This window comes from Perognathus longimembris, chromosome 28 (assembly GCF_023159225.1).
Source record: "Perognathus longimembris pacificus isolate PPM17 chromosome 28, ASM2315922v1, whole genome shotgun sequence".
Lineage (NCBI taxonomy): Eukaryota > Metazoa > Chordata > Mammalia > Rodentia > Heteromyidae > Perognathus > Perognathus longimembris.
This window is the reverse complement of record NC_063188.1, coordinates 34,276,021-34,303,942: the sequence shown is the minus strand read 5'-3', so window position 1 is coordinate 34,303,942 and position 27,922 is coordinate 34,276,021. Positions and strand designations below refer to the sequence as shown.

The 27,922-nt window shown below is 45.3% G+C and overlaps 1 protein-coding gene across 1 annotated transcript in view; it reads left to right on the top strand.

Moving 5' to 3' along the window:
- The first annotated feature begins 8,323 nt into the window (after nt 1-8,323).
- Frmpd3 (FERM and PDZ domain containing 3) overlaps nt 8,324-27,922 on the top strand; it is a 145,123-nt gene continuing 125,524 nt past the window's right edge. Inside the window, exon 1 of the mRNA XM_048336119.1 lies at nt 8,324-9,264. The gene's annotated coding sequence lies outside the window, so the exon portion shown is untranslated. The remainder of the gene's footprint in view (nt 9,265-27,922) is intronic.

Here is a 27,922-nt window from a genome sequence, read left to right as displayed (position 1 = left end):
ATGAACAAGAGAAGAAGATAAGGAGAAAAAGAAACTATAATTAGGCCTTCTTCTTAAATAGAAGGCTTCTAGGATTACCACAGCCCCGCCTGCAGCGTCTTAACAAATGCTTCGCATTTCTGAGACATAGCTTTTGAGGCAATGAATGCCATTAAATATCGATGCGTCACTTAGGAATGGTTGCAAAGTGCTTTTTCGCTCTTGTTATTCATTAGCTGTCCTCATTTCCCACTGCTCTGTTCCCTCACCCTACCTCCTTCTCTCATGACAGTCCTGCCATGAGTTTAACAAGGCTTCTGCAGGTTGAGAAAAGAAAAAGTGGAAGACAGAAAGGTTAATCAATTAACTCTAGGTCATATGCAGCAAGTTACTGATAGTCCAGTGTGTGAATTTTCTAGTCAGGCTCTGCTGGGGTTATTGTGTTATCCTACCAAGATATACCAACAACCAATACCTGCTTTTCCTTTCAAAGTGGATTTTTTTCCCCTTCCCAGCTAGTGAACAGGCGTCAGAAGAACAAAAAGCAGGGTCTAGAAAAGACAGTGTAAAGAATAGAGAAAGTATGGACAGATTAAAAGAGAGAGAGAAATAGAGAGAGGAAGGGGGAGAGAGAGAGAGGAAGGAGGTGGCCAATTAGTTCAGGCCTGGTGTGTTTGAACCCTCTGTTCTATGCATGGAAAAGTTTAGAAATTAGGGCTGGGGACATGGCCTAGTGGCAAGAGTGCTTGCCTTGTATACATGAGGCCCTGGGTTCAATTCCCCAGCACCACATATGCAGAAAATGGCCAGAAGTGGCGCTGTGGCTCAAGTGACAGAGTGCTAGCCTTGAGCAAAAAGAAGCCAGGGACAGTGCTCAGGCCCTGAGTCCAAGCCCCAGGACTAGCAAAAAAAGAAAAAAAGAAAAGTTTAGAAATTAGTCACATCTTACCTGTTTGACCTTGGACAATCATTTCGTTTATTTAGTTTCCTTATCAATAAAATAGGGACTACAACCACCTTCTTTCCCAACCCATGTTGCTGTAAAGATCCAATTAAATGGCCAAATCTTATGCATAAGTAAAGGCTTATTCAGGGAAAGAGAAAAGGTGCCACACCCTCAGAATCCTCAACTTCTTGGCTTCCTGTTACAAATCTTGCCTTTGGAGAAACATCTAGGAAACTTAGCTTTGAGCAAAATAAACTATTGGGAGGTTAACTCACTGACCCAATAGTACTTGCCAGTGCAATAGCAAGAATTAATTTATCAGATTCCCCAGAGCAATGGGGTGGAGAGGTAGATTTTAGAATTCTTTTCCTTAGGGACTTTCAATAGACATTTATCTCTGTATGGTGTTTTCCTTCTAAGAGCAACACGTGCCACCTTGTTTAGGTCTGTATCCCTGTGAAAAGCATTGGGTAGACATTAGATTTTTGTTTCCTGTTTATTTTTTTTACTAAGGGCACAGAGAGGTTAAGAAACTATCCATGAACACCTAGCAGCCTACCCAGGATAGAGAATCTCTTGGAGGCGGCCAGTCCTCTACTCCCAGCATATGTTTTCTGCCTACTACTTACCTTTAGCCCTACCAGAGAGAGGTGAGAAAAGATGAGGAATCCAATGCCCTCCTTCATAGGGACTAGCTGGACTGATGACAAAGGCAGCAAGCACTTGGTATCTGACAGGTTCCATCAGCATCTATTTAAATTGATGCTTTGCTTCCTAACTCTAGGAGAGCCAACATGCCTGTGATCCCAGCAGAAGGAAGAGAAGGAAGGCATACAAGAAAGTAATAGGTGATTCCCCAGAGGCTTTCAATTCAACATCCACTCCAAGGCTTTCCTGAGCTACTGGCCTCTCAGTGAGGCTCCCCTGCCTTAAGGGAAGTGGAAAAGGGAGAGGCAGAACCACAGAAGCTCCCCAGAGACAAAAATGAAAGAAGAGAAGGAAGGTGAAAAAGAAAAGAGAAGGTCTAAACTGGGAGCCATATGGCCCTCCAGAACAGCATTAATCTCCTCAAGCCTGTAGGCTATCAAGGCCATGGGGCTGCATAGTGTCCTGGGCCTTAGGATGGGGCCCAGCAGCCAACTTTTAAGAATTGTTCTTATTCGGACAGTCTGGGGCTTGAAGTCAAGGCCTGGGCACTGTCCCTAAGCTTTTTGTTCTACAACCTGAACCATAGCTCCACTTCTTGTTTTTTGGAGTTTTGGTGCTTAATTGGAGATAAGAGTCTCATGGAGTTTCCTGCCCAGGCTGGCTTTGAACTGCAATTCTCAGATCTTGACCTCCTATGTAGCTAAGATTGCAGGCGTGAGTCACCAGCACTGGCTCCAACAATCAACCTTTTCGTAGCTATAGGTAATTCTGATGAAGCTAGGTTAAGGTCCAGAGTTGGGGAAATGCTGTTATGCTAGAGCTCCTCCACCCTGCTCCCCCAGAAAATGTTCCTGGTCAGTGTCTCATTCCCTCACAGCTCTGCCCTCCAGAGGTGACAGGCAATCTGATAGATTTATTCAGGCGAATGCATTAATGGGCGCTAATGACTTAATGTGCTGTCCATTCCAGATAACATGAGCAATTTACTAGGACCTTCTGAGACTGGGTCTTAACCCAAAGGAAAATTTCTGGCTCACACAGCTTAGGGCAGATGAATTTGAGTAAGGGGAAGACTGGTGTTACACCAAGTGTGCAGCCACCCATACCCTCTGGGACCTAGGGCTCCTACTTCCTGCTAGTTCTGCTGAAAGAGCTTAGGGGAAATGGAGACTGACAAGAAGAGTTCCCCCACCAAGCCTGTGCACCCCAGCACTCCAAACTCTTCTAGTCCTTCTAGTCATTCTTTCTGTTTATTATTGTTTGCAACAGATAACGGGAGCTAGAGCAAGCAGGTTTGAGGATTGGGCATTTATTCAACTCTTCTCACCTGGGAGCATTGACAAGTCCTATGAGATATACAGAGCCACGAGATAACCCCCGCATCTTTCTGAAGCATCAATTTTTACAAAGATTTTTAGTGCTTTCATGGTACATCAAACTAGAGTACAATGTGAAAATTCATATGTATTCATAACAAACCATGAGGCTTCCTGGAAATGTTATGCTTTTGGCTACTGGATTCAATGGCTGGGAATACTATGGCAGCTTATTTGAAAGGTTGAGAACTCCTCCCAATTGCCATATGTATTTAGTTATGTATGGACTTGCTCATCACATTATCTAGACAGGTTAGTGAAGGATACGTATTGAAAGGGGACAAAGGAGGGCATAGTGTCTAGCCAATCATGGTGACATACATTGGTAATCTCAGCATTTAAGAGGCAGGAGGTTGGTGAGTTCAAGTCTAGAATGGGCTACAGAGTGAGACTTTGGGAGGAAAGGGGCCAGGTATAGTGGCACATATCTGTAATCTCAGCTATGCAGCAGACATAGGTAGAAGGATCTTGGTCCAGGGCTGTCCTGGGTAAAAAAGATCACAAGACTATCTGAAAAGTAACTAAAGCAAAAAAGGGTAAGAGTATGTGGTTCAAGTGGTAGCCTACTTGCCCAGCAAGTATGAGGTCCCAAGTTCAAAACCAATACTACCAGAAGAAGCAGTAAAGGAGGAGTGAAGAGGAGGAGGAGGACTCATAAAGTATCTCAGAAGAACGGAGCTTCTTAAAGAAATATGTATGTGTGTGCTGAAAGGAATTTTGTCACTTCTGTATTCCTAAGTGAGCAGAATTAGGGAAGTTGATGGATCACAATAGCCAGCTGCTCAAGCAGCACCAGAGAGGCCAGACTCTAAACCTCACATGAACTAGGATTATGTGGCTACCACATCCCTAGTCTGTGGGGCACGTCTGGAGGGAAAATTCCACTCTGGCCCAATGATCCCTTGCCCATGATTAGGCACTTGCCCAGCAAGTTGGGGCAGTGGTGAATATCAACATGGAGCTCTGACCACCAGCAGCTGTATTAGAGGGGAGTGGATGCCTGCCTACCTCCCAGCACAGGCTAGTGAAGCAACTGGCTAGCAGGTTACTGCTTTCAGCCCTGTGTTGTTCCATTGCTGGCCTTGAGCAAGTCTTAGTCTACAGCTGGTGAGCAGGCTGAGCTAGCATACAGAGGGCCACTACAAAGCTCTCTAAGTATAATTGCCCAGCCTTTTGTCCTCCCTCCTCCCAGGGACAAATCTTTTGAAATGGCCCTTACCCTCTGTTTTTCTCTGGCATTCACTCTGTTAGCTAGCTTTCCTGCTAGCTCCAGGTTTTCTCATTAGTTCAGGAGATTCCTTATCCTTGTCTTCATCCACCCTGTTCCCAATACAAGGGCCCTGATTGGCCTCAGATGCTCTAGGGTAGGTGTGTATCTTGCAGAAAGGCAAGACAGGAAATAAAGGGCTGGGGTTGAAAATCATAATGGGAGTTTCCTACTTAATCTTTCTTATCATATCATTCTTTCGTCAATCACCCAAGGCCGATGTATTATATACTCCCAGGCATTGGTGATGCTCTACTCTTCACTCTTTTAGCTTTATCCTAGGTGTTAATGAGTAGCCTCAGTAGAGGCAGGCAGCTTAGTAATGCCTCCATGGGGAAAGTTAGCAGCCTATCTCTGCTGTGCAATCTCATTTAAAGGTTTGAAATCAGTCTTTTCAGATATTGTCACATTGACCCGGTAGACATGGGTTCAAATCGTAGATTAGACCCTGCTACCTAAGTGGTCTTGTCGAAATTATTTAGCTTCTCTGAGCCTTCAGTTTCCCTTAAAATGGCTAATCATAGTACCTATACCCTTGGGTTTAGTGTGATCATTACACCTGATAATGTATGTAAAATGCTAACAGCGTGCCTGGCCCATTCTAAGTGCTCCATAAAAGATAGCAATAATAATCGTTATTACTATTAATTGTCATCATGTGGTTAGAATTGAGGTACCATCATTTACTGCTATGTGAGTTTTGGCTTCATCTTCTGCAAAATTAAGGATAATGATGCTACATAGTAAGAGGGTTGTCATGATTATGAAATGAGTCAATACATGTGAAGCCATCAGGTCTGGTTGGGGGTCCTTTCAGGAGAGTGGAACTACTTATATCCACTCAGATGAAGAGACCTCCCCCTTTTCCTAAGAATGCTAGCAAAGTGCTCAGTTTTCAGTGACTGATGGTTTGATAAGTATTAGTCAGTATTACTATTATTACTGGAGGCCAAGAAACTGTCCATTTATCCCTCGATTCTATTACCAGTGGATTGGTTGTTGGTTGTTATGTAATGATTACAGACCAAGGTGCTGGTGAAGTTAGGCTGCTTCCATCTCAAAAAAAAAAATAAAAAAAATAGTGCCACTTACTCCATCTCAATGTATTGATTTCAATAAAGAAATAGACATCTGGCTGGATCATCCTCATTTGCCTTCCACTTCTCTCATGCACTTTGAAGAGTCAGAAGTCTTGCCCCTTCTCATTAAATGTCAAGGGTCTCAGTTTGACATGCCAGTGTTTGTTTTGCTGAATTTTAGCACAGGGATAAGAATGTTGAAGAACCTTCCTCATACCTTTCTGTACCCTGCCTCTGACTCTCCTAACTTACTCATTTCTGTTGCATATAAGAATTGCACCCAGTGGCTGGGAAGATGGCCTAGTGGTAAAGTCCTCACCTCGTATACATGAAGCCCTGGGTTCGATTCCTCAGCACCACATATATAGAAAAAGCCAGAAGTGGCGCTGTGGCTCAAGAGGCAGCGTGCTAGCCTTGAGCAAAAAGAAGCCAGGGACAGTGCTCAGGCCCTGAGTTCAAGCCCCAGGACTGGCAAAACAAAACAAAACAAAATTGCACCCAGCTTGTCAAACAAAAGATTTACCTACAGGATTTTTTCAGCAGGAGTCTTCCCTTTGGAAGCAAACCTAGCCAAGTCAGCTTGGGACTCCTGACAACCCAGCCCTTTTGAGAACTCCCTTTGACCAAGAGAAAGAAGTAATGCAGACACCACATCTTTCCAATAAGAATTAGATAAAATCAGAACAAAATGGGGTGCCTTTTGGCAAATGACTAGGGAGCAGATTGGTTTTAAGGGGAAAAAACAGGTTTCATTTGTTAAGAACTTTTGCACCTGTTATCTCATTGACACTCCCAATAACTCCAGAAGGCTGGATCTGTTGTCATCTTCCCCCCACAGGTAAGGCACAAAGAGATTAATGACCTACCGAAGGTCACATCATTACCAGAGAGGAGAGTCCAAAAGTCACCTACTAACCACTATCCTAAACAGGCAGATGTCATGTTGATCACTCTAGGGCCCTCATACATGCATTTGTCCATGTTCATAGCCCTTCCAGTCCTCTACCAGCTTCACCACGCAACAGATTGACTGGAGCCTGGGCATGTGCCTTGAGTGAGCCTAGCAAGCACCAGAAGAGGGCTTAATCAGAATCATAAAATTCACTTGCTGTGTTAACCAGTGAATGTTACTGAAAGAACTGATACACACCAACTTGTCAGTAGTTATGTTATAATAGCTGTGTTATAATAAAGACTAAGCTGGGTGCTGGTGGTGCATGCCTGTAATCCTAGCTACTCAGGAGGTTGAGATCAGAGGATCACGGTCCAAAGTCAGACCAGGCAAGAAAGACCAAGAAACTCTTTTTTTTGTCTTTTCTTTTTTGGTACTGGGGATTGAACTCAGGACGTTGGACTTGCTAGGCAAGCGCTTTGCCACTGAGCTACATCCCAGCCCACCATGAAACTCTTATCTGCAATAAACTACTCCAAAAAAGCCAGAAGTGGTGCTGTGGCTCAAGTGGTAGAATGTTAGCCTTGACCGAAAGAAGCTCAAGGACAGTGCTCAGGCCCAGAATTGAAACTCCAGAACTAGCAAAAGAAAAAGGGAGAAAAAGAGAGAGAGAGAGAGAGAGAGAGAGAGAGAGAGAGAGAGAGAGAGAGAGAGAGAGAGAACCAAACTGGATGAGGATTGGAGACTGGAAGGGGTCCTATCCCCTGAGACTATTCCAAGGAAACTAACCAGGGACTGTCTGGTTTTGAATATTATTATTCGTACTGGTCAGCTGGTTCCCAGTCTTCAGAGATGGGAGGCCAACTCTTTCCTGCTATTCCTTACCTCTCTCCTTTGGAAGGATTAGAAATCAAGTCTGAGTCATCTCTCTGGCTTGATTGTGTGTGTGTATGTGTGTCTGTGTGCGTGCGTGGGGTGGTGGTGGTGGGGTGAGGTGGTGGTGCTGTGTCCCTTAAAACATTTTCTTGTGTTAGGGTCTGAGTCTTTGCTTGTGAAGAGTGCTATGTTGGTTGTTTATTTTTCCTGCATGGTCACTTTCATTGATCATTCACTTTTAATGATATCATTCGCTTGATTTTCCAGGCCAGGCTACCCCCATTCAGATGCAAAGAATTTCCATCCTTTTATTAAGGCAGAAGTACCAGGAAAAAAGGAAAAAGTGGACTCAATGGACCCATGGCCAAATGTGCTTGTCACATTGTTACTCCACTGCTGATGCCAGCTGGGGAACCACAGAGCCCAGGGCTCTCTTCTATATCCTGGAAATCTCATTCAGCTTACAAGAACATCCTCTTGCTGTACAATTGCCCCTCAGTAGCCCTCTAGCCTCTTCTGGGGCTTTACTCAAGTGTGTCAGTAGAACTGGAGGTAAGGGAAAGATTCCAAATGGAATGGGGCTCCTTTTGTCAACAGAATTCAGGAATCCAAGAGAACTGAAGGGAACTCAGGCTTCACCTTAGGTCTCCTGGAGCCTATGTGGGCTCCTACTCGCTGTCTCCCCAGATGCCTCTGGCACATGGAAATCCACTTCGGATTTGGCATTGCCAGAGGCTCCTAAACCCTACTGCTTCTCTCTTCCCTGCACTGGACTTCACCCTCTCAGCCCCTCAGTCCAGCTTCCAGTCTTTCTGATTAAGGTTGCCCTTTGCAGGGGCAGGAAGAGTAGCCTTCCTCCTTGATCCTTGAAACTCTTCTAACGGGGTCTGGTGCCCGCTGGGAGATCAAGAGCCTCTCTCGATCTAGCTGCTGCATGTTTAGTATTCACAGCGTGTCTCCTGAAAAAAAAAAAAAGAAAAGAAAAGAACGTCCTGAGATCATTCATCAGACACCGTGCTGGGTGCCTAGCTGTTCTCCTTCAGGGTATGTTTATATGTGCATGTGTGTGCGTGGCCAGGACCCTCCTTCCGTCTGCTGGTGAACACACACGCACATACACCTTAATCTCCTTCCCCAGCTCACCAAGCCAACCAAAGGCAAGCTCTAAGCAGATCTCTGTCGGCTGGCAGATTGTGCTGTCCCTAAAGTGGGCTCCTGGGCTGGGCCTGGACTCCAAACTGCTTTTGCTCAGGCTCTGTTGCTGGGGCTAGGCGCTGCCAGGAAAGTCAAGGTGCCTGTGGATGTTCCCAGTGGTAACCAGGAGGGCAGCTGCCTGCAGGGCATTCCCTAGCCAGGGGCAAGAAGCAAGGTCAGAGACCAGGGACTGGAATCCCCAAAGAGAGCATTGCTACTACCCCTTCTCCGCAGTTGCCTCCACCCGCCCCCCAATTCCCCCCTCCCCTCGCCTTTCCCGGGTTCACTTTGGAAATTGGCTTTGCCCTCTTAGCCGCCAGCAGTTCCCGGCAGAGCCCAGCCGGAACCATCAGGTTCACCAAGTGAGGCAGCGGCGGGCTGGGGAGCTGGGATGGCTGGGTCGTGTCTTGGGAGATTCTTTCCCTAATTGTCAGTGTTGTGTTTATTTTTAGTTGTGACCCGAGCCAGGAGCTGCGCCTTTAAGCCGCTTTTCCCATTTGGGGGAAACCGACGCCAGCACTCGAGGGTCGGGAGGCGCCTGAGAGGGCCCCTCATTCTGCACTTCCCTCCTCTCCCCCCTCCCCCGTCCCTCCTCCCCTCCCCTCCCTTCCCCTCGCCTCCCCTCCCTTCTTCGGCTGTCCGGCCGCCTCGCCGCCATCCGTCACCTCACAGCCTGCCGCACTCCTGGAGCGAGAGAGCGACTAGCGAGCCACCGCGATGGTGCCGCCCGCGGCGCAGCCATGGAGCCCGCCCGAGGAGCCCCCGCGCGCCGCTGCCAGCCTGCCCGCAGCCCGCCGCTTGAGCGCCAGCTCCCCGCGTCCCGGGCCAGCTGCTGCCGCCCCGCCAGCCTCTGCCCGCCCTGCCGCCTGGCGCCACTGAGCCCCACGCCCGTGCCGGGCTCCGGGGCACGGGCGTCCTAGTCCCGCCGCCGTCGCCGTCGCCTCCGCCCGCGCCGCTGCTGCCCGCGAGGCGGAGGAGGAGGAGGAAAAAACAGCAGGAGGAGGAAGGTAAGAAGCGCGCTGCCTTCAGGGGGGCGCGCCCGCAGTCTCTGCCCGGCCAGGGCTGGGTCGAGGTGGGAGCGTGCGGCCCTGGGCCGGCTTAGGGGGCGGGGGACTGGGGAGACTGGAGCTGGTGCGCCCCTGGGAGCCAGGGGCAGGGCTGGGGGGCGCCGAGCGGCGGGCCGCCTGGAGTTTGGGCGGCCGGGAGAGCAGCCGGCTGGGAGCCCACTGGACCCGAGAGTCGTCGGCTTGGCGGCTTCACCGTGGCCACCCGGGTGCGGGGTAAGGAGCCGAGCGCAGCGCCGGGGAGTGCAGCGTGTTCATTATGGAGCCTTTGTGTGCGCGCCTGGGCTGTGGGCACAGTTTCCCGAGCTGGCGAGGTGCGGGGGCCTGGCTGCGGGGAGGTGGCCACTTAGCCGGGGTGTCCGGCGAAGCCCAAGCCCCAGGGCTGCTGGAAACAGCTGTCTAAAGCATGTGCGTGGTTCCCGGGGCCATGTTCACAAGCGGACACGGTTGCGCACTCACATGCACACACAGCCGCACCACATTCCCCGCGCGCAACCAGTCACCCCCATGCAGAGACGAAACACACACTTACACACATACATACAGACACACACGCATACACACGCGCGCGCGCGCAGAGATACACTTGCTTCTGCCCTGGATGCTAATAAGGCACTCACCCAAACACATATGCAGCTACACGCACCCTCTGCCAGCGCTACTAAAACATGCACGCACGCGTGCACACATGTACACACACATACACACTTCCCACCTTTGGAGCTTGGAGAGCCAATGTTGAGTGAGTATGTTTTCTCAATGTCCCTGAGAAAGTACATGACAACTGCACATTACTGCAGATCCAGTACCTGCTGCTCCCCCTCCAGTCACCCCAATTCCTAAGCTGCTGTGGACATCACCAGGTCCCTTAATAAGTCCTTTCTGGCAAAAAGCATGCCCAACTCTCCTAGTCATGCACCTCTATATTCCTAGGAGAGCCTACACGCATGGGAGAGGGACAGAGAGAGAACACACACACACACACACACACACACACACACACACACACACACACACACACTGAAGCCATTGCAGGGGCAAATGCTTGACACTTTCCCCCAGAAGCAGGTGGTACCCCCATCTTTGCAGCTGCCACTGAAGAGTGAACACTGAATTTTGTCAGACCTGCCCCCTCCTCTTGGCATCTTGGATCAGCTGCAGAAACCCTGAATCCACCCTGTGGTCTCAGCATCCTGCAGCTTTTGCTAAGAGTTGGGGTGTCTCTGGATTGCTACCCATTGGGGAAAGAGCTATAAGAGCAAGACTCCCTTGGGGGTGCCCTTTAAGGAGTAGAGGGTGGGGGACTCTGCTGACTCACAGGCAAGAGCCAAGAGAGTTCTCCCAGCTGGAGACCGAGATAAACAATGCACACACCTTGGCCTGGAAGCCTCTCTCCCCCTCCCCCCAGCATGGCAATTCAGCCACTGGAGTCCTCAGCTAGAAAACCCTGCCCCTTCTCCTGCCAGGCTAGCAACATCGCTGCCACAGAAGCAGCAAGGGAAACCCAGTTTCCAGCTTCTTGGGAGAGAGAATGCTTTCTCAGAAAGCCTTTTCCCTTTCCACAGAGGCAAAGGACTCCTAGTCTCCCCAAACTCCCACCCCAGGGGACCTCAACAAGATTTGGCCATCAGGTCCAAGCAAACATACCATGTTTACCCAATTGTGTGGCTTTTTTGTGTGTGTTTCCTGTGACAGGAACCTATTCAACCTCAACAGCTTGGCCTCATGGTAACCCTAAGGTGAAATTAGACGTAATGTGTGGAGGAAGAAGTGAGGTTAGAGGGGAGCAAGGACTAGTGCCTTTGATTTAGAGTCAGGATATAGCCCTTGGTAAAGTCGTGACAGAGACAGCTTCGACGTCAGAGTCCCCCTCCTGCCCCTCCCCTTGGCTGCTCTAGCTTCTCTGGGTCCCTTCCCCCACTCCTTAGACCATTTAGGCGGGGCTTTGCTCCGGCTCCTTCAAATTTAATGACAGAATCCCTGCCAATCCAAAGTGTTAATAGCTACTAAGGCTTCATTCCCTTTACTTCCCAGGTAACAGATTTAAAGGAAGCAGAGGAGTGGCTCTGTTGGGGAGGCTTTCAGGCACCTGTGGCAGGACCCAGGGCAGGAACATGTGTGGATAGTATCATCTGTTTGCTTTCTGTCTGGGGCAAGTTGTGTGCAATGTGCGTGGGAGAGTGGGGAAGTGGGAAGTTGGGATGTAATTATGGAGGGTTTTGAGGCCCACAGAGAGGAGGTTTAAAATTGATTTGAACGGCAACTGGGAGTCACTGCAGGATTCTGAGAAAGGGGAGGGGTATGTGACCTAAGCAGGAAAGGCTCTTGCTGCTACTGTGTGGAGAGATGCCCTCCCTCTCTGTGCTCACTGACTTCCACCATCATGATTGTCTTGCAAGTAGGAGCTGAGGCCACTAGAGAGAGGCGGCTAGCCAGGGTAGGGGGTAGGTGCTCTGTACATCTTGCAGATCTGCGTCATTCTGCAAACTGGCCAGGTTATGAGTCCCCATAAGCACAGTTGTTGGTACTGTGGCTTCAAACAGTGTAGTGGAATCTCTTGTTCATCTGGGGAAGAGGTGTGGATATTCCTAGGAAGTACATAAGCCCAATTTTGAATGAGGCAGGGGATGCAGTGAAGAGGTCTTGGGAAGTGAGCTTTGGGACCTGACTTTGGAAGCAGTAGGAAATCTGAGCAGCAAGAAAGCTGAGATTGCGGTTGACAACCACAAGCTGACACTGGATATAGGGGTGGGTGTGTGAGGCAGCCATAGTCCTGAGAGGGGTATGAGTGCAGAAGCACTGAGCCTCAAGGCCCCTCTGCAGCAATCTCACTTGAGCCTTGAAGGGAACATAGATGGAGGGAGAACAAGAGAAGCATTCTGTACCAACCAACCCCCACTCCACATAAATGTTTGGGTTCCATGGTCACTGGACAAGGCACCCTGAAGGGGGAGCACCACCAATGCATCAGAGAAAGGATCTCAGCTCTTTTGGAGTCTCCAGGCTAGCCAAAGTCATGCACATGTGTGCACATACATGTCTGTGCTACATAATCTCTCTCTCTCACACACACACACACATACACACTCACACTCCCTACATATACCTAGAGTAAATTGTGGCCAATAAGGCTTATGTAAACAAGCTTGGATTCTAGGGGTTTGTGCCCTCACATTCTAGGGGAACTGGAATAGTATCCATTGATGCTGGATAACTACTCTGTGCTTGGACAAGTCTCTGAGCAGAAGCCACACCCAAGTCAGCTTCAGCTTGTGAGCCAGCCTTAAAGCCATTAGCATTCGCAGCAGAAAACTCTGATCAGGCTCTTCTTTCAAGGACTTCTGTTTGCCTCCTTTCCATAAATTCAAAAAGATAAACATTCTCTTGCATTTTCTGCAGACAACATGAAACACTCAAAATATGCTGGGTCTTGTAGTCCATTGCAAAATCCAAGCACTAGGGACAAAAGGGTGGGCTTGGGAGCAAATTTTACTCCCTCCTCAGCTCAGCTGAGAGAAAGGGCATAATATACTGTTTCCCACCCACAAAAAGCGGCACTCTTTTTTTTTCTGACACTGGGGACACCAACATTACAACAGAATATTAACATACTAATAGCCTACCACCTGGCAGTCATAAAATGAACTGAGAGTAATCTTGGCACTCAGTGAAAGCCAGAGGATCATGAGTTCAAGATCAGCCTCAGCTACCTATATAGTGAGACTCTGTATTTTAAAAAAAAGAAAACTGCCTGGAGATGCGGCTCAGTGGTTGAGCCCCTGCCTAGCAAGTGCTTAGGCCCTGAGTTCAAACCCCAGTACTTAAAACAGTTACAAAAATAAAAGAAAATGAGTCTTTAAATTGGAGTGTTTATATGACAGGGGAGTAGGAAGAGAGAGAATGAAGGCTGCCTGTATGTGTGTGTATTTATGTGTGTATGTGTATATGTAGGTGCTACTATACTATAAGTTTGATATATATGTATGTGTGTGTACACATATATACATGTGAGCCTGTTTATGTCTGTGTTAATAAACATGAGAATAAGCAGTTGTGTGCCCATTAGCAGGTTTATCTATATGCATGTCACAATAGAAGTCTCTCTTTCAGCCTCTAGATCACTTTGGCATTAGCCACATTAGCCATTCCTAGCTTTTGAAAGAATGCTCTACCTAAGTTGTACTATTTGACTCTCTTTCTATGCAAGTGACTGCCCCTTTTTTTCTCTTCTTTTCGAGACCTCAAATTTAGGCATGCTCCAGCTCATTTTGATTCTCCTTCCCCTTTTTATGTGGTACTGATGTTTGGAGTCAAGGCTTTGCACTTGCTAAGAAGGCACTATTGCTGAACCACAACCCTTCTCTTTGCTAGTTTTTTGTATTTGTTCATGCCGATACTAGTACTTGAATTCAGAGCCTGGGCATTGTCCTTTAGCTTTCTCACTCAAGGCTGGCATGCTGCCACTTAGGCCATACCTCCACTTCTGGCTTTTTGCTGGTTGATTGGAGATAAGAAATCTCACAGACTTTCCTGCCCAGGCTGGATTTGAACCAAAATCCTTAGATCTGAACTTTCTGAGTAGCTAGGATTACAGGTGTGAGCCACTAACACCTGTCTTGCTAGTTATTTTTAAGATAGGATCTCACTTCCTATGGGGTATGCACATAGACCACAATCTGCTTCCCATCATAGCTAGGATGACAGTTGTACTCCTCTATGTCCAGCTTTCCTACATTGATATGGACTCTCATGGACTTTTCTGCCCAGGCTTCCTTACATAGTTTAAGGTGACAGGTGTGCACTACTATACCCAACTAGGTCTTGAGAAGAGCTCTTGTGAACTTTTCTGCTGAGGCTGGCTTTGAACCATGATCCTTCTGATCTCAGCCCCCAAGTAGCTAGGATTATAGGCATTAGCTACCAGCATTTGGCTGCATCTCTCTTTCTCGATTCACAAGGGCACACAGTTGTGTTGTGATTTTCCCCTCTTCATTCTTTTTTTTCTCTTTTTGTTTTGCAAGAGTGAAGATGGAACAAAGGACTTGCACATGCTAGGCAAGTGCTCTACCACCAAGCTACATTGCCAAATTTAATGTGTCTCCGTCACTTGACAGAACTTGTTACAAAGCACCTGACTGGGTTCCACCTCTGGAGCTTCTGATTCAGTAGGTGTAGGAGGTGGAGCCTAGTGCCCCAGTGGCTCTCATGCAATTGGCCCATTTGAAAAACACAGCTTGCTCTCTGTGGACCCTCAACATCAGCCAAGTTTCTGTGTGTGTACACACACACAGACACACACACACGTGCACCATTGGGCTTAAACTCAGGCCTCATGCTCTCACTTGGCTTTTTTGCTCAAGGCTGGCCCTCTACCAGTTGAGCCACACCTCCACTTCTAGCTTTTTAATTGTAGAAAATGTCTTATGAACTTTTTATTTTACCCAGGCCAGCTTTGAACTGCAATTTTCAAATCTCAGCCTCTTAAGTAGCTAGGATTATAGTATCCTCCATCCAAGTTTCTTTCCTCAAGGTTCCTAAGCAGGCTTTTATACATTTTTTTGCCAGTCCTGGGGCTTAGACTCAGGGTCTGAGCACTGTCCCTGGCTTCTTTTTGCTCAGAGTTAGCACTCTACCACTTGAGCCACAGCGCCACTTCTGGCCTTTTCTGTTTATGTGGTACTGAGCAATCGAACCCAGAGCCTCATGAATACTAAGCAAGCACTCTACGGCTAAGCAACATTCCTAGCCCCTTATACATATTTTTTGTATCTATGCTTTTGTTCATGCCATCCTACTCACCAGGAATGCACTTTCCTTTCTCTCCCTAGACTCCTTTCATGTTAATACTACCATAAATGCTCTTCAAATATATGTACAAATTTTTACCACTTCCATGAAATCTTCTGATTAGTGTATGCTGAAAACAATTGCTTTATATCCTCTGGCTCTTACTATCTATAAAACAAATTTATTTGGCAAGTACATCACTGGGTTAGTCCACCACTGTTGCTTGACTCCATTCATCTCTTCTGCACATACAAGTATGATTTATCAAAAGTGTTCTTTTACTACACTATAAGTTCAATGACAGAAAGAGCCTCATTGTTTTCATCTCTTATCACTATAACACACAATGCTCAATAAGCATTTGTTCAATTTGATTGAATATTTGTTAAGTCATCTGAGTTAGGGATTCTGTTGCACCTTCCTCTACACAGTAGTAGTAGTTTAATAAACATCGAAGTAAGCATGTATTACATGTAAGGCACTATAATAGCTGCTGTAGAAAATCTAAAGATAAAATGAAAGTCCTTATCCTGCTATTTTTGTATTTATGGTGCCTAATTCACAGAAGTACTTAACAAATATTTATTGTGTGAACAGATGAACAAATATGTAAATTAAGGGATGAAATTCAGACAAATAACTTGAGCAAGCTGATAGGGCAGCCCTGTCATGGAGAAATAGTGTAGTCATGGAAGGCTAGAAAGGTACACTTGCATAGAGTGGGTGACTGCTAATTTTTATTCTTTTTTTATTTTCAAATTTTTATTATCAAATTGATGTACAGAGAGGTTACAGTTTCATACGTTAGGCATTGGATACATTACTTGTACTGTTTGCTACCTTGTCCCTCATACCCCCTCCCTCCTCCCCTTTTCCCTTTCCCCCCATGAGGTGTTCAGTTCACTTACACCAAACAGTTTTGCAAGTATTGCTTTTGTAGTTGTTTTTTTTCCTTTTTTTACCCTGTGTCTCTCAATTTTGGTATTCCCTTTCAATTTCCTAGTTCTAATACCATTATATATGGTTTCCAATATACTCAGATAAAATTATAGAGATAGTGTAGGTACAACCACAGGAAGGTGATACAAGAACATCATCAATAATAGAAGCTACAAATACACATGGGATGTTGAAAGTAGTTAGAACTGTGATATAACAATCGTTTCCATAACATGGAGTTCATTTCACTTATCAACCTCAAAAAAGTAGGAAAACAGTATAATGATACTGCTTAATAGTACATAATACCATTATACATACATAATTATCAGGACTTTTCCATATTTTCTATATCTGTTCTTTTTTTGTTGCTGAAAGATTTGAAAAGAAATTCCAAACATCAACCATGTCATTTTGTCACTGATGGATCTCTTAAAAAATGAACATTTTTTCATATAGCATCAGCTACACAAACATATGTAACATAGTAACCAGGCTTTGTATCGTCCATTTAGTCCTTAATCAGATGTCCTCAATTGTCTCAAAACTGGCTTTACAGGTTGACTTATTTGAATCAAAATCCAAAAATCCCCATACATTACATTTGGTTGTAATGTCTTCTCAGGTTCTTTTAACAGCCCCTTTTGACTTGTTAGCCAGTTTTCTGTGAAATGTCCTAAGTTCTGGTTTGCATTTTATTTTCTGATTAGTCATTTTATTGTCATTTCACTTGTTCTGCTGTCCCCTATATTTCCTTTAAATGGAAGTTAGCTCTAGGCTAAGGCTCACATTTCTTTTTCCATTTATTTCCCATTTGATAGTTGATTAAAAGGGCAATCATCCTGGAGGCTGGAAGGAGGTTGTTACAACAGCTGATGGAAACAGAAAGAAAATGATATGTGGATGGATTTAGAGCTAGACAGAACCTGATTAACTCACTAGTTGGATGCATGACATGAGGCAGGAAGAAGAATCAAAGATGAGGTCTAGTGGCTCAAATGGCAGAGTGTTAGCTTTGAGCAAAAAGAAGCCAGAGACATTGCTCAGGCCCTGAGTTCAAGCACCAGGACTGGCAAAAAAAAAAAAAAAAAGATGAGGTCTAGGCTTTGAGCCTGTGTAACAGAGAACAACAGTGATGATGTCATCATTGTAAAGGATGGCTTTCTAATGAGAGCAGCAGGAGTCAGGGTTAGATTAAAGGAAGGAAGAACTTTCTTAAAGTAAGAAGCCATCTGCTGTATTTATTTCCAGATAACACCGTCTTTCCCAGAATTTTTTTTGTCAGTAGTATAGCTATCTGGGACCTCTGTAGAAACAAAAATCAGAAAGCAACTCCTTGTTTTTGAGCTACCAAATATCCAGCCCCAGAGCCTTGAGAGGAAGAGGAGTATGCTACCCCTATAGATAGGAGGTAACGCTGATAATCCGCCATGAAAAATCAGCCTCTTGTCCTCCTGTTTTGTATTTTTTTTAATCATGGATTTCTTAGTCTTCAGCTTCTTTTTTTTGCCAGACCTGGAGCTTGAACTCAGGGCCTGGGCACTGTCTCTGAGCTTCTTTTGCTCAAGGCCAGCACTCTACCTCTTGAGCCACAGTGCCACTTTTGGCTTTTTTTCTGTTTATGTGGTACTGAGGAATCAAACCCAGGGCTTCATGCATGCTAGACAAGCACTCTACCACTAAGCCACATTCCCAGCCTGGATCTTCAGGTTTGGATGGAGGGTAGATGATGTCAAAACTTGGGATTTTTATAGACATAGCCAATGAGCTTAGTCCTTCCTTGAAATCCCTTGAAGTCTGCATATCATACCTACTTCTCTAGCCAATATGGAGCCAATATGGAGCCTGTGAGTGCTCAGCAGACTATAACAACAGTGTTTCTGTTCAGGTAAAAAAAATTCCCCAGGAATATCAGGATATTCAATGGGCTACAAGTAAGCCCCAAGCTTACAGAATTACCTCAGTAAGAATTTCTTCAGGCTGTTGAATCAGATCAGGTGAGGTCTACCCTCAGCTCTACCCTATCATATCCTCATTCATAAGAAAATCCTTCTCTTTCTCTCCCTTCCCCCAATACATCTTTTTACTTGCTGTCTCTTCAGCTCCTCCCTCCCTGCTCTGTCTCTTCTACCATACATTCATTCTCTGGAGTTAATCAAACACTGGCCCCTGAAGCCCATTGTATCTCAGATTGATCACTTAAGCAGCATTATTGATCTCCCAGAAAACCTTAGGAGGTGGGAGTATTCAGGAAGCTAGGATCTTTCACCAGATTGGCTGCCTGGGCCTCTTGGGGGCAGTCTCAGTGCCTCTGCTGCATGAATAATTTTTGAGAGAGGGGAGGGCACAGACAGGAGATCTTTAGAAGGTCTTCATCTATCTTATCCTCCCTTCATTTTGGAGGTAAAGCATGCAAACAGAAGTCTATTGAGCCCTATGCCCATGTTACGGCGAGAAGGAAAGTAAAGGGGTTGCCCTTCAGAGGTTCATAATTTAACAGGAAAATAATACTTGTTCATATGGAGCAACCAAGAATAATACATGATGGAAAACAATTAGATGCTACAGTATTTTGCTCTAAACAAGAAGCACTATAGAGGTTCAAGGCTCAGAAAAAATAAAAATGTAAATGGGAGCAGAGGGAGAAGGCTTTCCAGAAGGGTTGAACTTGATCTTGTATAATGTGTGAGACTGAAATTGTTGTCTAGACAAAAGCAAATCTCCAAAGGGGAGTCACAGTGCAGGGAAAAGCTGGTGGATATGAGTTACAGTGGGAGAAAATGCGTGGCTGGGTAAGGGATAGCTAGCTTGATAGATACTGCAAGAGTCCAAATGAAAAGTGACAAGAGTGATGGCTGCAGACACAAAGAGGAGGGTCAAAATCATAGGGCACTGATGGTATTGGTATGGCTGGTAAACTACCAGGTGTGTTCTCTTGGCTTGTTTCTATGTCACTCCATTGTTTTAGCCTCAGTACTTGCATTCTCTCTGTCTCTCTCTCTCTGTCTCTCTCTGTCTCCCTCTCTCTCTCTCTCTCTCTCTCTCTCTCTCTCTCTCTGTGTGTGTGTGTGTGTGTGTGTGTGTGTGTGTGTGCGTGCTACCAGTACTGAGTTTGAACTCAGGGCCTCATGCTGCTCAAGGCTGGTGCTTTACCACTTGAGCCACAGTTCCACTTACAATTTCTTACTGGTTAATTGGAGATTTCACAGACTTTTCTGCCTAGGCTGGCTTCAAACTAGCTCAGAGTCCCGAGTAGCAAGGATTACAAGGCTTGACCTCCAGCATATGGCTTAGCACTTGCACATTCTTTGTCCCATACTCTCAGGGCATCTGTAGGTCAGAATTTAACTGGTGTTATGATGGCAATGGATTAAAAGAGAGGACACTTACACAGGGGCCTTCAATGGTGCGACCTAAAAGACTGATCAAAAAGGAACTGGCTGCAAAATCTGGAGAAGATGATAGATAATCTGGGGTGCTGAGTGCTGTGTTCCCCGTCAGGGAAGTTGGAGGCACTGACTGCCTGAGTCTGGTCTGTTTTAAGACCTTTGAGAGCTGCTGGGAGTAAGAAAACATCTTTCAACTTCTCTGGTAGAATCAGTTTGAAAACTCATCTGAGCACTTGGGAATTGTGCCAGTGGAGGTTACACCTGTGCCTGGGTATGGCAAGAGGTACCACAGCACTTTCATGCCAGCTGGAGCCCTGATGTTCCTGCTGGTATGGAGAATACAAAGTGTAAAGTCCACAGGTAGGCTTACTTTTCTCCCCTACTACCTCTTCCCTCCCCACCCAGCCTTCTGAATGTCCACTCTGGGCAGGTGTCTGTGAGGAAAAAGGAAGTTGCAACTAAAGGGATGTGTGTGAGATTTTAGACCACCTTTATTGGCTCTTCTTGTGTGGATGGATATGATGCCTTCTAAAGATCAATAAGTAGAGCAGTCTACCCAGGCTTGGACTCCTAACCACCAAGGAAGTTCTGCTTTAAGGGAAGGACCACCCAGTCAAACAGGCCTGTCTTTGCTTCTGATCCAAATCCATTAGGGAAACAGGAACAGATGGCTAAATTGGTGGATGAACAGAGGCACGCACACACATTATGCAGGTGCACACATATATACCCCACTCTGTCAGCCAGTGGCCTTCAGCACTTCCCTGCTAGAGATTTCTATGCAGCCTCTGCTTGCTTATTTGGGGGGGGGGGGGGTGATGGTTGGGAGGAGGGTGGCTGAGAAGTGGGTGGGTATCTAGGCTGGAAAATGCTCATGTAAATGAGGAATTGGAAAGAGGGAATACTGGTCTCTGACTAAGGTGGTTGTCATATTTATTACTCTTCTCATGGAAAAGCTCATTGAAAGTGGAAAGAAGAAAGCATAGTGGCAACAAATGACTTAGGAGTTATCCAGGTAAGTGTCAAGATGTCTAATTTGGAAATCTATATCTTCTCTTTCTGTGCCAAGTATTGTCTGTAGTCCAAACATTTTCCCAACAATAATTGTTCTCTTTATTATCCTACTCTCCTGAACCTAAGTAAGTTAGTTTCACATGCTTCACCATCGAGATGGGAAACTGTGAGGTGCCCAGTTGAGTTTTAGATGAAATTTGTTCCTGGGTTTGTACCAAGATGGCAAAAAATGGATGCTGTTTTTGTGCACTGAGGCTCAGAAAACTAGCCTTCTCCCAAGCCTGGAAAGGGTGCTGTGGGTTGCACAGGTTCCATTCTCACCATCAGTGAAATCACAGAGTTTAGGAATGATAAAGCAAGTGCTTTTCCATATTCATCTCATCTACAGTCAAGCTGTAATCTTTCTCATATGTAGAAAAATCTCTCACTGATGGAAAAAAAAACAGAGAGGGATCTTTAAACAGAAGCACCAGCCTGCTGCCATCACACAGTTCAGACTATCACCTGTAAATTCCAAATCAGAATTGGCAATTGAGTTTGCTAACTTCCTCTTCCACCTTCCTTAGAGGTTTCTAGATGTGGTCTAAAAATAGCTTGTCCTGCTTTGGAATTCTAGGTGATTGCTGGAAATCATCAAGCCTGGCCTTTAACCTGAGCTCCAGTTCCATTTCATTATTAACTTTTAAGAACATTTCTTCTTTGGGATTTACCGTCATTTTAAATTCACCACAGGCAAAAACCAAACCCAAGATCTTCACTCCAACCTTCCCTTCTATGCTATTCCTCAGCCCTGCCACTTTAACTGTCACTATCTCTCTTTTATCCTTCTTTTATGTATTTATTTTTCCTGAGGCAGGAAAAAAGATTCAGTGAGGCTAAGCTCAAATATGTGATATTCTTGCCTCAGCCTCTCAATTGCTGGGATTGCAGGGATATACTACCATACCTAGTCCCCTCACTCTTTCAGTAGCTGGAGGTCTGAGACTTAGAATCTGTCCCTTCCCCCCACTCCAGTCAGTCCCTACTGTACTTTGTCAGTTCATCACTCTGGGATGCCTCATGATATCCACCCTTCTTGACCATTGCCATTGTCATGATCATGATCCAAGCTGTTATAACTTCATGCCTTGATTACTATAGTAGCCTTCCCCTACCTGTCAAGTAATCCTTCAGTGGTGTTGCCAAAGGAATCTCCTTAAAACATCTTTCATCATGTCACTTCCAGCTCAAGAACCTATAATAGTGCCCTTTAGCTTACTATATCAAAAAGAAGCTCCTTTCCCTGGGATCTGAGGCCTGCCTTCCACAGCAACTGGGATGCACTGCTTTATACCTATAATAACTTACAAATACATGTAGATAAAATTTGCTCTGATTTGGATATGGTTTGCGCCTGTCCCTGGAGGGTTTGTGCATCAAAATTGAATCATCATTGTAAGCTACTTATTAAGAGGGTAAAACAACAGGACTGTGGTGTTTAGAGGTAGGAACTTTGGGGGTTTATTAGGATTAGGTAAGGTCCAGAAACAAATACACACATGCATGCATATGTGCACGCGCACCCACACACACACACACAATCTCTTGCCAAATGATCCATTGTGTCACCTCAAGACTCTACCAAAAAGAAAGCCATTACTAGATGTAGACACTTGAATCTCCAGTACTATGAGCTCTTCTTGATAAGTAGCCTGCCTAAGGTATTTTATCCTGGGAGGCAGGGGCGGGGACTTGGATGATAGGTTAGGAAACCTGTCAGTCCAGTGCCTGGGAATGGGAGTTTCCTATGACTATGCCCTCTGATCTGACCCTATTTAGGTCTGGCCAGCTCAGGCACCATTATGTCATGCCACGTGTTTCTGTGTTTGTGTCCTGCCTCCTGGCTCTTCTCTAGTCACCATGGTGTCCAAATTCAGCTCTCCAGTGGAGCTGAATTGGTTTGTTGGTATTGTTTTTGTTTTTTTTTTTCCTCTCTGGCCTTCATGGGTCAGTTTCCTAACAGTGTTAAGTATATTTCCAGGCTGCTGGTCTTTGAGACAGGAGACCACCATGCAGTCACCAGCCTTTTGATAAAGACTCCAAAATTTGACCTCTCAAAATGTGACCTCTCTGTTTTTATTTTTTACCTTATAACATATGGAAGCCAATACAGTAAATTAGTATTGTAAGATATCATTGTTTGGCCAAGTGCTGGTGACTCACATCTGTAATCCTAGCTACTCAGGAGGCTGAGATCTGAGGGTCAAGGCTCAAAGCCAGCCCTGGCAGTAAAGTCCACGAAACTTTTTTGGCCAATTAACCATCAAAAACTCAGAAATGGATCTGTGGCTCGAGTGGTAGAGCACTAGCCTTGAGCACAAAACCTCAGGGACAATGCCCAGCCCCTCTCAAACAACCAGCACACACACACACACATATACCATTATGAGAGAGAGAGAGAGAACACACCATTGAGAGAGAAAGAAAGAAAGAAAGAAAGAAAGAGGGGGCTGGGAATATGGCCTAGTGGCAAGAGTGCTTGCCTCCTACACATGAAGCTCTCGGTTCGATTCCCCAGCACCACATATATGGAAAATGGCCAGAAGGGGCGCTGTGGCTCAGGTGGCAGAGTGCTAGCCTTGAGCGGGAAGAAGCCAGGGATGTTGCTCAGGCCCTGAGTCCAAGGCCCAGGACTGGCCAAAAAAAATAAAAAAGAAAGGAAGGAAGAAAGAGAGAGAGGAAGAGGAAGAGAGAGAGAGAGAGAGAGAGAGAGAGAGAGAGAGAGAGATAGAGATCACTGTCTCCCTTATTTTGAGTCCAGGTTCCCATCATTTCCCTAACTCCACTGTACCTCAGTGCTTACTCCTCTCTCATGGTCATTTTATTTTTTGCTGTTCTCCCAGCAGTACCTTTTCACCCCTCTCTATAAATCCTTCATTACATACTCTACCCAACAAGCTAAAGTCCAGCATCTGCCACAATCCTTTCCTGGTAACTCTGGCACTCATTGGCTACCTCCTTTTTAAATTACAAATTTCCTTGGCTGTAAAAAATAATGGCTAGAGGTATGGCTCAAGCAGTAGAGCAACTGTCTCATAAACATGAGGCTCTGAGTTCAAACCCTAGTACTGTGCAAAAAAAAACCCACCCCACAGGAGCAACAAAAATAATGCTTGCTTATGCATAGTAGACAACTTTCAAAACACAGAAAATCTACAGGATAAAAAGGTATCCATAATTCTCCCACTTGTTGGAAAAAAAGTGTCTTTCTACCACAACTTAGAACCTAATTCTACCATCTCACATTGTTTGGGATTTCTGTGGGTTCACTTTTCTGCCTAGCTGGGGAGTAAGCTCTTTTGATGTTTCTCATTCTTGTATTGCTGAAAACACACTGTAGATGCTCAACAAATATCTGTTAGTAGCCAGAAGGGGAAGTGGGATGTACATTTTCCCAGCTATTGCTCTGCCTATGGCCAAGAAAAGGACCTAGTGTTTATGAGCAGGGCCTGAGGCTTAGTGCCCTAGGCACTATGTCCTATGCAACCATGGCTCACACCTTCTTTTTCAGGTGAGGACTGATGTATCCAGAGAGAAGAAAATGCACATCAAGTGCATCAAGGGCTGTGAGCTGGGTGTGATAGTGAATGCCAATAATCCCAACACTTCCAAAGCCGGAGCAGGAGCATCACAAGTTCAAGGCCAACCTGGGATACTTAGCATATTTGAGGCCAACCTGGACTATAATAAGACCCTATATAAAATAAATAAATAAACAAATGTTTGGATGAATAAACAAATAAAATTTAAAAAAGAGAAGACTTCAAGTTTAGATGTGGAATGCCCTGGATTTCTGCTGCCTCTGATGATATGACCTCCTTGTAATATTGTTTCTTCACCCTTTTAAAAAGCTGCTAGCTTCAAGGCTGGATGCTCCCATTCATCCTGGTGACAGAACTTGCTTTTCCTAATATAGTGGCATTAACTAGCAAGAATCTGCAGTTATCTCCTTTGTCCATCAGATTAAATGGAAATCTCCCATCCTGGTTGTGTTAGTTAGATTATCATCACGGTTACAAAATGCCTAAAGCAATTAACATATAAAGAGAAAATGTCCATTTATTTAGAACGTGATTCTAGAGGTTGTAGTTTAAGATTAAGTGACTCCACTGCCTGGGGCTTCTGGTGAGGAGGCATATCATGAGGAGAACTCAGGGAGAAGCAAATTTCTCCCACGAACCAGCAAGTGGAAACAGGAGGAAATGGTGAGGGGACAGTCCCATGACACCCTTCCAGGGCACAATTCTGTGGCCTAAAGGCCTCTCATACGACCCCATATCTTAGAAGTCCACAACACTTACTGCCTTGGGAGCAGATGGACCTTTGGGGAACAATACACATTCAAATCATAGCTCTGGGCCTCCACATACCATCTACCAATTCATTTGTCTTCCCTTTTTTTTCATCTCACTACGGGGTCTCCTTTGTTTATCCTAACTAAGCTATACAGTATGTCATAGCCTCAGAAACTGACTTGCAGAGTTATTTGCTAGCTAACACTACCCACCTCACCTGAGGATGGCTCAGCCTGGTCCCTGTGTTCTTAACACTAAGCCCCCCATGTCTCTCTCAACTCAGATTCATGACCCCCATTACCATGTTCTGCCATTGACCTCAGAATCAGTCTGCAATCTTTTGGGTCCCTGTGTAATCATTTTGTTTTAAAATATTAATATGGGCTTGCTATTATATTATTATATCAAAGTGTTCCCCTGCTATTTCCCATCTGAGTTCTACAAACAGCATTAGGCAGAAAGTGGACTCTGGAGTCAGTCTAGCCACTTACTGAACCCACTTCACAGTTTCAAAACTATTGCTGAAATAGAGATGCTTCTTCCTGTCCATCGTGCATTGTCATTTAATTGGCAGCATTTTTTCTTTCTTAGGGAAACCTGAAAAACTGTTGCTTCTGACAGTGCATACCATCTTCCAGTCAATGAAATGCACTAGGAAGTTACTTAACCTCTCTGAGTCTGAGGCCCTTATCTGCAAAATGCCTACCTCAGAGAGTTTGTTGTGAGAATTCAGAGGTAATATTTATTTAGCATTTAGCACAGGGCCAATACTTTGGTGCAGGCTCAATAAATGTTAGCCAGTGCAATTCCCCAACCACATAAACTATAAACCCCTCAAGGACAGGGGCATCCCCCCCCCCCCCGCAGCTTCCTGGCAGATGGTCTACTGTGAAGGGTGGAGAAAGCTTCCCTTTCCAGAAATATCTCCTTTAGTGCACTGCCTAACAGCCAAAATTTCAACATTAATCCCTCCTTTGAGTTAAGGCATTATCTCCAGAAGACCTCTGTTAAAATGCAAATATGTCACTAGAGAAAGTAAGGCATTAATTCATTAGCATTCATGATCCCATTAGTGCAGATTACTTTATCAGATTAACTAGCTGTTGTCAGGCAAACCTTGAGAACCCTGGGTAGGGAGCTGGGAAGATGTGATGACTTAAGGGGAGGGTAGAGTGAGGAGACAGGCTGACTGGAGCTCAAGGCCACCTCTGAACTGCTCTTGCCTTTTGGAGTTTGTTCTGATCAAGATTGTGACTCTGCTCTGTGATAAGCTAGGAAGGATCTCAGTGACATACAAATGTGAATGGCTGCAAGGAAATACGAAGTAGGATGGGACTTCGGGAACCATCAAGTCCAGGTTTGCCTTCATTTAAAACTCTCATCAGCCGGACATTATCTGCTTGCTAAAGTCACCCATTCTGTGTTGTGTGTTGAATGAGTCTTATTCAACCGTGTGTGTGTGTGTGTGTGTGTGTGTGTGTGTGTGTGTGTGTGTGTGTGTGTGTGTGTGTGTGTGTATTGAGAAAGGCTCTTGCTATGTAGTGGAGGCTAGCCTGAAACTCATTATGTAGTAGTGCATGCTGCCCTCTTCCTACCACTATCTCCAAGTATTAGGATTATAGGCATGCACCACCAACTGGCTGAACACTTTGGGGGCAAAACTGACAGTGGTCTTTCAGTCACTTTTTTCTCCCCTCTTGCTCTTGACAATCCCTTCAAACTCTCTGAATATAGCTAATATGTTTCCTCAAGTTTGTCTTTGTTTACTTTTATTTCACTGGGAGTGGGGACCCATTTTGCTCAGTGATTCCTTTCATGATATAGTTCCATAGCTGATCCTATTAACCTGGAGGTCTATGTAACTCCTGAAATTTGATGTACACTGTTGGCTAGAGCCTGTGTATGTCTTGCCTCCAGAGCCATAGCTCTCCATAGTGGTCCAGATCCTAGAAAAGGTCCCAGCCTATTGACTTTATAGCATATTAGTCACTTCTATTTGGCAACACTCCAATCTGGGAGGCTGCCTCGTAGGGACTCTTTCTAGAATTGAGTGGTACTTCTGGGAGCTCTGACCAGCACTGAACACAGCCTGATACTACATAGTGCTCATATTTGGAAACCTTTCAGTTTAATGGACAAGAATCTCTTGTTCTCAGGTAGCTGTAGCAGATCATTCTGAGGATTAAGTCATTGCAATGTCCACTCCACATAGTTCACCAGGCTAGTTCTCAGCTAGTTTGAAGGGCACTGGTAGAGGTCTTTACCTAGTCATGCAACTTAAGAGGCTAGTGGAAGAACACCATGTCTGGGTAACAGCCCTCCACTTGTCTCCAGTAATCCATTTCCCTTTTTCTTCCTTTTTGGCACTACTAGTGTTTGAACTCAGATCCTTGCACTTACTAAGCAATTGCTCTACCACTTGAGCAACATCTCTAGCCATTTTCCACTTTCATTATTTTCAAATAATGTCTAATTTTTTTTATCCAGGCTGGTCTGGACAGTGATTCTCATGTATGCTTCCGGTGCAACTGGATATCAGATTCATGCCACCATGCACAGCTTCCTGTTGGTTGAAATTGAGTTTCATGAACTTCCTTCCTAGGCTGGCCTCAAACTTTCATCCTCTACCTCTTACTCTCTCAAGCAGGTAGAATTTCATGCATGAAACACTGAATTTAGCTGGTGCCCTTATTTTTCTAATCTGTGTACTATAAAGCAGTGTGAGAAAACAAACTGAAGAACTCAGCTTACAGCTATCCCTACTGGCCAAGGGAGATTTCCAGAATGGAGGAAAGCAGGCTGTTTCTTTCAGTAGAAAAGAAAGTCACAAAAGTCATGAGTTTGATATAAGACCTAGACACGTCTTTGCAAGATAGGCTTCCCTCTGTTTCCTCTATACTTACTCCCAGTCTCAGCACATAAAAGCTACTCATCAACAGCACTGGAATAGAAACAGACCAATAGATAGAACCACATGACATGAGATAGGCCTACCACAAGGGTTGTCTTGTCACTGTATCTTTCCTATGGCATGGTGGTTGGTCGAGCATCACTGACTTTCCTAACCATAAGAATGTCTGACTTTCTCACTCTATGGTCAGTCTTCCAGTTTTTGGTATTAAGGACTACTGTTAAAAC